Genomic DNA, 13,162 nt, shown 5'->3' on the forward strand with positions numbered 1-13,162 from the left:
CCATGTGTGGATAAGAAGCAATCAAATATGTGAAATCCTGACCATATTTGGCATTTTGAGGCATTTCAAAGGAGCCAAGGGGAATGGCTTCTTTTAACCAACAATGGACTTGTGTGGCCCTGTGCATGTGCTCAGTCTGCACACTGCAAACAGCACTAAAGTTGTCCTTTTATAGCAGAGTGATAAAGCAGAGTAAAATAGGAAGTTGTTGTTGCATTAATAATCCTCCCAGCTGGACTTGGCATTTTGTTACTATCAGCAACATCCGCTCGAAAGGAGGTATCAATATCAAACTCACGCTGGTGGTTTATTTGGATGCAGTTTTTAGAGCTGATTTGAAGGGATCCTGTTAATATGACCCTGTCTTGTCGAGCTGAGCAGGCTAAACCTCGATTAAATCATGCCCGTAAGCGTCTTGATCTTGTGTCAGTCTAAACTGTGAGTCTGTCAGGCTTAATTTGAAAAGATTAACAGTTTTAAAATGTATCTCCACACATTACCCAGATATTTCCCAAATGTGCTTGTATAGGCAGGTCTCATTCAAATGGGCGCCTTCCTGTGTAAAGCATCACTCTGAACACTGATCCCAGGTGATAATGTTCATTGAGTTTGAAGGCAATTTCCTGGTGGCTTGATTAAATCAGGGGCCAGGCTCACTTGTGTATACTATTGACTGTGACAGCCCATTGGTCACCTCTCTCTCTCTGTCCTCAGCTCACTGTATGCAGGCTGTAAGCGCCATTCCTCGCCTCATTGCTCTGAATGTACGCAGTGTGCTTCTGTCACTGACGGAGCCCAAACATTCATCCCACATCTGGCATTTGTCCAGCATTTCAGAGCAGATGATGAAGAGGCTGCCAGCTGCGGGTCTGCGCTGGCGTTCCATTCTCCACACCACAAGTCAGTGCCTCAGCTCCGGCTCGATGCTTAGATCAGAAATATCAATACAATACAGTACAATCAGATAAGCACGCACGCAGTATACAAGCCTACCATTGAGGTTTATCTGTGGGTTTCAAGCACTTCTCGCTCCATATCTCCAAAGTCATTTGAAATGCATAAGATGTATCCACTACGCCATGTTCAATCAGCTCTCCACCTGCTTCCATGATCATTACGCCAATAAAGACTGTGCATGTTGCACGATGTAATTTACTGCATTCATGTATAGGCACATCACACCACTGGGGAACATCAAGGCTTTGTTTGAAACTTTATGTTACCGATTCAAACTATATGGGGCAGAACCTGATTTGATTATAATGCGAAAAGGAATGTTTTCTAGTTTGAACACTTTGAAAAATACATCTACATAAAATATACTGTTTTAAACAGAATTATACAGGACCATCTTTATAAAGTGGATAATTGTGGGAAAGGCATGAATTTACTTCAAAGTGATGAATATAGGCCTACTCTTGATTCAGACGATACGCACAGACAGTTGTCTTGAAGAAAATAATAATATTCATCATTTCCAACTGAACAGAATAAAAGTGGGTGAAGAGTGGGGAGTATACTATAGAGGCCAGGACTCGACTCTGTGACTCTGGGTAGGGCTGTGTGTTGTTTTTTTCTTGTGCTCGTCCTTGTTTATTGCTTGTCGTATCCACCATGCAGAACAGGCTGCTTTCGTCTTGTGGTGGCGTCTTACCTCCACACGAGTTTGCATGTTTTATTCAAACGAACAAACCTTACAATTTCAATCAAAATGGCAAATTAGACTTCCTTAGGTGACAGATGAAACATGGTGCTCGTTATCAAAAAAAATGCAATCTCAAGTCTCTTGAAATATGTAATGCAAATCCCTAATATTTGTATTCCAAAGGGGATGTTGGGCTAGTTTGTCAATAACAAAGGAAACAAAAGCTCTTCAGAGAGGAGTGAGCTACCAAACAAGCCGACCATGAGTAGATTTTGTGTAGCTTAATGTGGAGCAATAAGATAAGTCAGTGATTGAGAATATAAGTCTACTGGAGGCCTATTTGTTTTTTGTTTTTTTAAATACAGTAGACAACGAAAAGCTCAGAATTATATTCCTCAATTTATTTGTTACATTTTCTTTAGGTGCTCAATGCTTTTTCCCTTCCTACATTTGTGAATACATCAGCTGTGCGCAGGGCCACCGACAGACTTGCTGGGGCCCAGGGTGAGATGGGTTCAGATAGGCCCCCTTCCCATATTTTCCATATTTTAAATAGAAAACGGGCTCCTTCATGGCCCCCCCTGGTCCTGGGGCAACGGTCCTGGGGCAACGGGCCTGGTTGTCCCACCTTCGATGGCCCTGGCTGTTTGTGCAGTGCAGATACTCAAATTCATATTTCTCTATTTGAGACGCTGATTGTCACTTGTCAACAGGTGTCAATGGGGTTACCATGACGACGCAGCTCTTAGCTCAGGGGGCGGCTAACGGCTACAAATAGTAAGAGGTTCTTGTTCTGGCTGAGTTACGCCCATTAGGCTGAACAGAGCACTGAAATGAGTACCCGTGAAAGTACATACCTTTATGTAAAACCACAGCGGGAATAGTGATTAGCACCAGTGGGTATTTGGGACCTGGGGATGACTCAGAGTGTTCCCTGCGTGGCTTAGCTCAGAGGCAGCTGGAGCCAGGCTGTTGTTGCTGCTGGAAATGTGGAGGTCAGATACACAGTTAGCCGCGGGGAAAGAGCGAACAGCTGGGACAGTGTGTGCGCAGCCTGCAGGGTCCGGGACGCTCTCTCTCGGACTACCAAGTGCACATATGTAGAGGCATCGGGCACATCTCTGACTGCTTATTTGCATTTAACCTCTGCTTTGTTCCCCCCGACCCGGCATTAGCCTTTGGAATGTGTTGAAAACCGCTAACTATCCAGAACATGTGTGGGGATATTTTTGCAAGGAAGAAGCTTCAACTTATTATCTGGCTCAAGGAGGTTGTGTTTGCTCAGGCGGTTTAGGAGTTTTAAAAAAAAAAGATTTTCGAGCCAATTCCACTCAGTCCTATATCAAGAATGAACATCTGCAGAATGCAAACCTCGCCTGATATTTCGACCAATTAATCCTCTGTTTCATTGTTCACTTTTGATACTGACATTTGTCACATGGTTTCAGTATCGCCTGTCAAATTTCAGCTGGACACTTCTTATACTAAAATATTGAGATATGACCTCTCTCTGTTGGATGGATGGATGGACACAAGTCACCCAAAGCGCTTCACAGTTTAGGGAATTTGTACTTTCACTCCACAGTCTACACACAGTTCCTCCAGGATAGACTGAGAGAGGTGTGACTACAGACATCTGCCATCACCATTCATCCGCATCACTCATCCTGTCCTATTGTACATGTTTTTAGTGGTAGGGGAAACTGGCGCACCGAGAGGAAACCGGAGCAGACACAGGGAGAACTCCACAGAAATACCATGGATTGAACCTGGGACCTTGGGGCCACAAGCTCCACTGCACTGTCACAAAAAGCAGTAGAACTAACCATAATGAACATCCTCCAAGTCTAACAAAACAATGAGTTTGTCCTCTCACTTCATGTGAGTCTGCTCTGTAGTGGGGACGCTACCAAATCCTACTAATCTGTAGAAGGCAGCGCAAAGGACGGCCAAAAAAACTGGGTCAAAACTCCTGTCTTGTTGCTTTAATAGTAATAGTAAGCAAACCTAAGACTCATTTATTTGTTCAGGCTTTTAATCAGCTACTCTTGGGCTGCTATGATTTTGTGTTGTCTTGTCCTTTCATTATATTGTGTGTCATTTCTGATTTTTGAACTGTGTTGTGAATCACTTTGTGGCTTTTTGTCCATGAAAGGTGCTATATGAATAAATGTTACTTACTTAAGCCCCGGGTAGATCAGTCGAATTGTACTAAAGGCCAGCACCACCGCACCGCACTTACTACACATGGGAAAGGTGTGTGTGAAGTTTCAGACATGACAATTCTGTGGATGAGTGCTTAAACCATTGTCACCCCAGTTGTGAAGCTAATGAGGACAAGAATAGCTCAGTTGGTGCGCCGACATGATTCTTGAGTGTGAAAGGAGCTATACTTATGCTCGCCTTGGTGCGCTCAGTATTTCACCAGCAGTGGAAAGATTATTTGCTTTCACGACTTGTCAATCTGCAAAAAAAAATGACTCCGTAATTTCTCTGCCTCTTTCTAAGCCAGATGGGCAGTTCTTAAACTCAAAGTTGTTTAGGGGTAATGAGATACTGCTTGACGTTTACACCTTGACAACACAGAAAAAAAAATAAGTTGAAGGCAGGTTGCAAAAATAGAAAGTTTCTCATTCAGTTCTCAGATAGGAGCACACTTTTCCCTTCCTGATTTAGCTTCACCCAGGGGACACAGGGAAGTGTTAAAATCCTAAATTGAAGCCATAGCAGGGAGATGTAGTGTTGGAAAAAAAACCTGTTTACTTTCCGCCAGGGAGGGAGGAGCGAGATATTGTTAGCATTTAGTTATTGATTCGGATTGCACTAGCGCTCTTCAAATGGGGCCCTTTTGTTATTGCGCTCACACAGCCGCGCCTGAATTGGGGAGGAATTGTGTGGAATGAAAGTCATCTATTTGTGCTCATCGATTAAACATTGTTCCCCGGGGTCTTCAATCTGCAGATTTAATTAACAAGTTTCTCCGGACTCACAGGCGGCAGGCAGGCAGGCAGGCAGGCGCCCACAGCTGGCAGACCACAAGCGAATTACAGGCAGCAAATATGAAGCGAAAGGGAAGGTGCGAGGGGGCAAAAAAAAAAAAGAAGCCAATTGGGTTTTAAGCAGTAAGTAGGGGCCCGAGGGTGAGAGAGATGAAAGCATTGAAAGAAAAGGACTTGCGATGAAGGGAGAAGTCTCAATTTTAACAGCTGGTCTCAAAACACTGTCATGGTGTGAAGCAGATGTGCCTTCGGGCAAACTAATAATACCCTTTTATGAGTCAAATGTAACATAATTGTCTTTTGATGAGGGAGCATTTAAAAGCAGCAATTTGATACAGCCTGCAATTACCCGCCGTTATAATGATTGTATAAAATAAGGCTAATGACGCTTCATCAGTTTGTAAATTGCAATAAGTGCCAGACATGAAGTTAGGCAAAACAACAATGTATTTAAACATTAAACATTATATCCCATCATCTTATGGTAGTGTTCTGTACAAATCATGAACAAAAAACAAGCGTCCTAATGCTACTCCCCACAAATGTTTGCAAGATTTTCATTTCTTCATGTGCATTCCCTCTGTAACATATATTATTGTTTAGCGAGAGGCAGCTTATAGTGTTGTTTACAGGCGACAAAATTCATGAGAAAAGACACATGGTCCCAATGAAGAATGCCGCCCTCTCGAAGTGTTGACGTAGCATCAAAGCTGGAATGAAGAATGGAGAAGATGTTAGTGGAGCGACTCTATTTCAAAGACGTGCGCAGCATCATCACAGCCAGCCGAGGGGGGGAAAGTGAGTGGGTTTGGATTGAGAGAGAGAGAGAGAGGCGAAGGGGGACAGACAGAAAGGAGAGTGGCATATGTGGGCAGATTGAGCTAACAGCTGCATCCAGGTGCATGGGAGGCTGTGATGAAAATGAAAATAAACACTTGCGCCCGCTGCAACGGTGGTAAGCTTCCCGGATCTGGAGAAGAGCGAGGATTTCCTGTGGCTCTGTGAGGATCAGGAGAAGTATCAGCTGCCTACTCAGACGACATGATAAAAGCTGGGACATTTGCCGGGCCATTATACGTCATTATATATGATGCATTAACTGTCAAGTGAACCAGAAATGAAAGCATTTTGCTCTGCCATTGGCTCATTAGTCTGCTGTGGAAATTTTTCCAGAGAAATAAATTGATCCTATTGAGGAGCGCACTTCCCGAGACGTTATTACAAGTACAATGAAGGAAAGGTAGATGATCATGAACGAGGCATTGTCAGCTTTCTATAGTGCCCCATCCAATGAACCAATAAGAACACGGTTATATAGTGCACAGCGGAGCCGCCATTCTACCGGTAATTTGTCTGTCCACATCCAATATGTGTTAAGAGAAGTGTTAATGGAAAGAAGGCGTGAGAAAATGTCAGTCTGAGTTGGGAGTTATATGTGCTTAATTAATAATACACATAGTTTTCTCCCCCCCCCCCCCCCCCCCCATTTTCACAATCCACTAAATTCAATCAGTTCTCCTTTCACTGGCGATATCTTCTGTAATGCCCTCCTTGCAAGGCTGCTTCCGAATTGAAACAGCTTTTCCTCACTTCTTTCACTCATCTGTATTCATGTCTTGTGATCAAAGATAGCACTGCACTGGCACACACGCAAACATTAGAGAAGGGTAACATGTCGGGCTGAACAACACAACAAAATATTGTACTTCCCCACGTAAGAGTAATAATAATAATTACCTGATGTCTTGGCTTCATGTTGATTGATTTTGGGCAGCACTTTATACATACAAATATGAAAAAAGCAGGAAGAGTCTTAAATGATGCGTCAGACATCCAGCCTCTCTGCACAACTCCAGTACTTATCCATTGCAGTTTCAATAATTACTTTCTGCATACACTAGCATTTAATTAACCGTTGTGTTGTAAAGCACTGAAAGAAAAGGTGTTAGGTTTAAGAAAGTTCACAGAAATGTTTAATTGGCTTTTAGTAACTATAGTATTACCATGTTCATTGATGTGGTTGAATCCTGGTATAAATGAGTTAATTCATAGTTATTCAAGTATGACAAAAGAATGAATAACCAAACTACGCCCGGTGCTATTTATAAGAACTTAAAGCTGCACCTGAATCAAACTGTGAAAGTCGTCAGTCGTAAAATCTCAGTTTCTAGCTCAGTCTCACAGACGCTCCACACATCCCCAGTTAATTACCAGCTCGTCTCAGCCGGAGATCAGCCAGACAGAGATTTGTATTAGTCGATTCATTTGTCAATGCATTGAAATGGTTGTTCTCTCGTCCTTGTTGCGGATGGGTGGGTGGGGAGTGAGGGTTGTAAGCACAGGGAGGGCAGGGAAGGGAGGGAGTTCAGCTGCCTGACTGCATGGTGGATAAAATTGTTCTTCAGTCGACTGGACCTGGCCCGTGGATGCCGCAGTCTCCTCCCTGAAGGCATTACCTTGAAGAGACTGTGTGATGGGACTCTTGCTCTTCACAATTTGCGGAGAAAGTAGAGACGCTGATTACTTTTCTTCATGTAGTGTGCATGGTCCAGGAGAGCTTCTCTGTGATGTGCACACCCAGGAACTTAGTGCTGGTCACCCTCTCCACTGCAGCACCGGTGATTGTTAGAGGAGCATGCTGGACCCGTGCTCTTCCAAAGTCCACAACAATCTCTTCTCTTCTCCACATTTAGAGAGAGATTGTGTGACTGCTCACCTCAACCCATCTCTGTTGCTGATGAGACCCACCACTAAGACTGTGCTAATTTAACTTCTGACTTCCTGTTTCGCGATGTTTTGACACACAACAGTGAAACTTGGGGGGTCACTTATCAAGACAGGTGCTAAATAGAAGAAATTAATAAATGACCCCACTCCTTATATCTACTTTTGCTCGTGGCATAAGAAAACGCTCGGCAAATTACCCTATGGTTTGTTTTTCTTTCACAAATGTATCCAGGAGATATTAAGTGTGACTCATAGTTAATTAATCAATGAATGTAAGTGTTTATTCATCATGTATTAATAGGAGTAAATAGGATGTAGTTGTGATGAAGTAAACCATGATTCATTCACTCTCCACAGCTGCATATTCAGTCACATCCACCATCACATTGACCATCGCCAACAACTCGAACTCCTGTCTCCAGCCCAAGGACACCAGGGCAGTGTTAAGCCCTCCTGTTATCAGACAAGCACTCCATCACCTCATTCACTGCTGCTCCCATGACTTTATTAAAACACAGAAAATGACGACTACTATTCAATTGTTCCAACTTTGCTCAATGTGAAGAATGAGGAAAAAGCATTAAAAAATCCCAGCTATGAAAGATGATAAATGACAAGTTCTTAACACTCAACAATAAGACGCCCCTTGATCAATGTTGCGATGAAAAAAAACAACTTGCTAATGACAAAGGAAAATCCAATGCAACAACAATGCCATCCAGATCTGCTGACACTCGGCAGGTCTGCCACACAGTTGTTATAAATTGCAGCGTGAAGAAGCAGCGGAGAAGTGTTTTTAAACAAGGCCTCGGAGGCGAGAAAGGCAAACGGGTCAGTCTGAAGAGTAACTTGCTCTTTGAGTTGCTCCTCCATAGGTCACGGCTCTGAACTTTTTAACATAAGGCGTGGAGGAGGAAGCAGGGAAGCGGCAGCAAACATTCAGAGCATCGAGTGTGGCTTTGTAGTTACTTCTGGAGATAATGAAACAGTTAACCCCAAGAATGAAAGGTGCAGCTGAGAATAGCCAGTGTTAAATGGTTTCTGCGACAGTACTACAAAACTAATACCGTAAATCTTTGTGCCAGTTCTAAGAGGTGATAGCAGTTTCATCACACTATAATATTTTGCATGATCTCAGTTCCTGAAAAATGACGTCATGTGAAAAGCGATCCTGGGCATCATATTTGAAATGTATAGCACACGTCTTGTAACCAGTGTGCAATTAGAGCTGCATTGCCGCTATAGGAAGACGATATAATGACCGAGCTGCAGGTATCTCACTGTTGTTCTGTCAGACCATGTGCGCACAAGTTGAAAGCACGCTTCTCATCTAAAGTCAGTCATCCCTGGTGGAGCTCGAGAGAGCACTGGCATTAATTGCTCGACCGACTGATAGAAAAGGAAAAGCCCAGGTGTTCAAGTCCACTGCCAGGAAGATGCGATCGTGCCCTGAATACATATGGGAGAGATGTGATTTCCCCGGGACCATCTCCGCTGAGAGCCCATCACCTCTGTGTGTGTGTTTTAAGGGTATGACCGGGAAATTAACCTAAGGTCGTATTGTGTAGCCTAGAGGAAATAGTCTTCCAGTCAAAAAGTCAGAAAGAATGTTTGTTAAAAATAAATAAAAGCAGATACTGATGACACCGAAATTAGCTGACCATGAATAGTGTTCTGGAACGAGAGTAACTTAACTTCATTGATTTTTCCACCGTGAAATCAATAAAGCTGTATCTCAACAGATCAGGCTCACTTTATCAACCCCTGATACAGCATTGAGTCAATTCATCCATTTAAATATCGCTCCTTATCTGAGAGAAAGGAGGTTCAGGTATTGCAGTGACGTACTCCTCGCAATGATGGTTTATGTCCCTTGGGAAATCCAGCTATGGTGTGTGTGTACAGAGTGCCCTGTTTAAGTTCTACTCCGGTGTAGAAGCTGATTCCTCCACTATAGACCTGTCCTGATGCTTGGTCCTGGTCTGCGCTCATTAGCTGCAGAAGTGAGAGACCTGTGCCGATAATCATCACCTAGCAGCATTGTGATGCTAATTCTCAGGGCAGCGCCGCTTTGCCCTTTAATCTCCTCCTCCAGAGGGGATCTGAGGAAAACTTACACCAAAGCCCTGGTACAAGGCTCCCCAGGAGAGCGAGTGTGAGAGCTGTGGAGGTGCATTTAATCATACAAAACCCCTCCTGGTCCCACTGTCTCTGGATACTTATTCACACAGCATAGTCAACGAGGGCGAAATCACAATTTATTTTTGTTTCTGCCTATATTTATAAATAGGTACTACACTGTGTAATGTACAAGTTTCAGTGCCAGTGGGAAATAGAGATGAAATGCATATTAATAAACAGGTTATGGGTTATGGTGGGTTACGGGAGATGTGCTTGACCTCAGATGTAGATGACGTAACAACATCCATACTAAAACAACCTTCTCCAAAATCACTTGCAGCTTTATTGTGACCTCATTTCAGATGTATTTCACTTTGAAAATGAGCCTCATGTGTCCTCATCCCCAACATCAACCCCTCCATCACCAACCATTCAGTGCTAATTATAGCTAATCAGGCTAATGGTTACCTCAGATCCTCTGTGCCACTTTAAATGTTCACCATGAAGCACAAAAAAACCCTCCTCTCCTGAGGCATGTGTTTCTCCCCCAGTCTTTAACTCCTTATCACAGCCTTGAGATAAGGATCCTTGCCTATTATGTGCAGCCTATGTGCATAAGAGTGTAAATATTCGCATGCTATCAGAGTCTGTGGCCACACTGGTGCAGGAGATAAACGCACAGAGAAGTCCACTCACGTCGCACTCCGCTCTGTAACTGCCCCTAATCAATGCCCGGCGCCGATTTAAAGCAGGGTTAAAGACACGTGGAAAGGCTGCTTCAGTAACATTAACACGGAGAGACAGATAGGATATTTACATGTAGAAATTCTCATTCTGTCCAGGTTTTATATGCAAGAGGTAATCATCCCCCGTGTCCTGTTAGGCCAATGCTGCCCTGTCTGTATATAGAGATGTAAAATTAGAATGAACTGGAAACGATGTGACGAGAAGATGTGTGAGAATTACATTATTTACTTTTTTAATTGTCAATTTACTGTACTCCAATTGTGTGGTGTAAAAAGTTATAAAGGTAAAACAAAAAATAACAAGTAAAAACAATTCTAATTGAGCAAATGGTCTAAAACTGAACAGATTCAGAAAGCAGGCAGAGTGAAAAGAATTTAAAAATACTATAGTACTATAGTAAACACTCAATACCTAATTTTTTTGTAGGGCATAGAAGTGTTTTGTCTTTCAACATCTAGTTGTCTTCAGTGTCATTTTCCTTACACGTACTGAGGGACTAGAGGAAGAGATGTGTATTTTGAGTCTGTCATTTAAAATGAACAAAGGGCCGTTTGAGTGAGGGGTTATCTCTGTCAGGACTTCTTATGTCGTTTAAAGATCTCTTCAAAGGAAACAGGGCATGGATTTTCTCAGAGATTTTTCATGCTCAGTTCGAAAATTGGAGCTGGTTATGTTCATTTATAGGGACCAAGAATAACCCTAGTTTTGCAAAGAGAAAGTGTCCTTCATGCTGGTATTCCTTTCAGTAGGACTTATTAATTTTACAATTTCTGTCTCTTCCTCCGCTGTGATGGAAATGAATCCTAGCGAGTAATGTGGAGCTATTTGAAAGACTCAACCTCGAAGACTCCTCCCTCTTTTCTACCTGCAGCCCACTCTCCTGACCTCCTGCAAGCTACACCTCCTCTGCCTCCCCACATCATCACTTAGTCAAGATATGGGGAAACAAAACAACCTCTGTACAAAAGGATGTAGCAGTGGCCCACAATCAGCTGTTGATCTTAAAGTGCTGACATGCTGACAGCAGGAGCAGAGCTGTTTCCCGTGCATTGAATGTTTATTTCTCTTACATAAGCCGTCACCAAAGTCGTCGGCAGTAGATCCAACTGGCCACGTGCAACCACACCGGACCAGAACCTCCACGTCCAGCGTGTTCACCTTTAAATCGTCTGAGACCAGCTGCAACAATCGGTTTGCATAACCACAGTGTTTCTGTACAAACTGTCTCGACCTGAATGCAGTCCCACTAATTATGAACGAGCAAAAGCAAATGCACCAGGAGCATCATGACATGTGCTTTGTTGGAGGAAGCTGAAATGTCATGATGAAGGGCTCCTATTCCTATTTGCTTTTAGGAAAGTGACTATCCTCAGTAGTAAAAATGGAAGAGTTGCAGTTGGTGGGATTAAGATAGCGTAGTTTTACTAAAATTGCCCGCAATTTAACGCTTCAAATAAATAATAATCGTTCTCTAATTGGACAATGAAAACAATGTTCACAAACAGCAGGGCATTGCTTCCCTTGGGCTGTAACTGATCAGTAACTTCAAAAAAACACTTTAGGGCCTGGATGCATCTGCTGTTGCCGACCATTCACCAAAACATCCGGCTAAAATCGCGGAAGTAAACAACAACAACAACGATCTCTATCTAAAAACAACTAAACCATTGGGGATAAAGAAGAACATGCCAGCAAGAGAGGAGATGGTTTGGGAGGAGAGTAAAGGGGAAACAGCAGTAACACTGTCTCAACAGGGGTGAGGGAGTAGGCATGCCTTGTCCCCTCTCTATAATGGCATCTTGAGATCAGGTGAATGACCCTCCTCATCTCAGCTCTCTGTCTCAGCAGCAGAGCATAAGACTTGCTAATTGAGTGAGACCGGAAACAACTTGAAACATCTGTGATGGCAGTATTAGTTCTCTCCTAGGAGGGTTCTGAGTCTTAAATAAGACTGCGCTAGCTTGGGTTCAGTGTCACATTCTGAAAACAAGACCTTAGAACAGGGGTAGGCAACGTCAGGCCCGAGGGCCAAATCCGGCCCTTCAGCACAGAACCTCTGGCCCTCAAGATGATTTTGAGAAACATTATCACACAAATCACTATACTATACACTATACTTTTAACATTAATAGAGTTAAATGGGAGAGAAAAAAGGTAGAAATACTGTCAATACACCCAATATGGTCATATATTATGTACAACACTGGCATTTGAAGGAAGTGCACTGGAAAAAGCATAATCGTTTTAAGGAAGAAATGACGAGTCTACTTGAATTAAGAGATTACATCTAAGGTTTGAGTTGATGTGGTCTGGTCTTAGATGAGATAAAACCTCTAGTTGTAGTTATTCTCTTAATTCAGATTATTTTGTGTAATTTCAAGTGAAAAACAATGGTCTGATTTCAAGTGGGTTTTATTCTTGTTACATTGACGCTAGCATTTGTATCTTGGATTAGTTCAAACCGACTCAAATTCAACATAGAAGAACTTTTATTCAAGCAGTTTTAAGCAATTTATCTCATTTAAGATGGTCATGTTTCCAGTGTTGTGCTTTACTTTGGGCTAATAATCAGCGGCTTCGGTCCTTGGTCTATTTACAATTGAGAAAATCGGCCCTCCGCCAAGAAAACTTGCCAACCCCTGCCTTAGAAGAAGCTTCTATGAGTAGACGACCTCAACGCAACCAAAACCCAGTCCAGTCGATGATTTAGGTTTCACTACGATGAATACTTCCTGAACGAATCACGTTATTGTCTCTTGCATGTTTCCTAAATGTGATTTATAAAAAGAAAACCACATGATCCGTGTTCTCAGCCCCCTCCGTCTGCCCGTCCACACCATAGACTGCTAAATTAGGACAGTACTGTCAATGGTCCTCCCCCTCTCTTGTCTTAATGATCTGTAGGATTGAATCAGGACGAGGA

This window comes from Gobius niger, assembly GCF_951799975.1.
Source record: "Gobius niger genome assembly, chromosome: 18".
Taxonomy (NCBI): domain Eukaryota; kingdom Metazoa; phylum Chordata; class Actinopteri; order Gobiiformes; family Gobiidae; genus Gobius; species Gobius niger.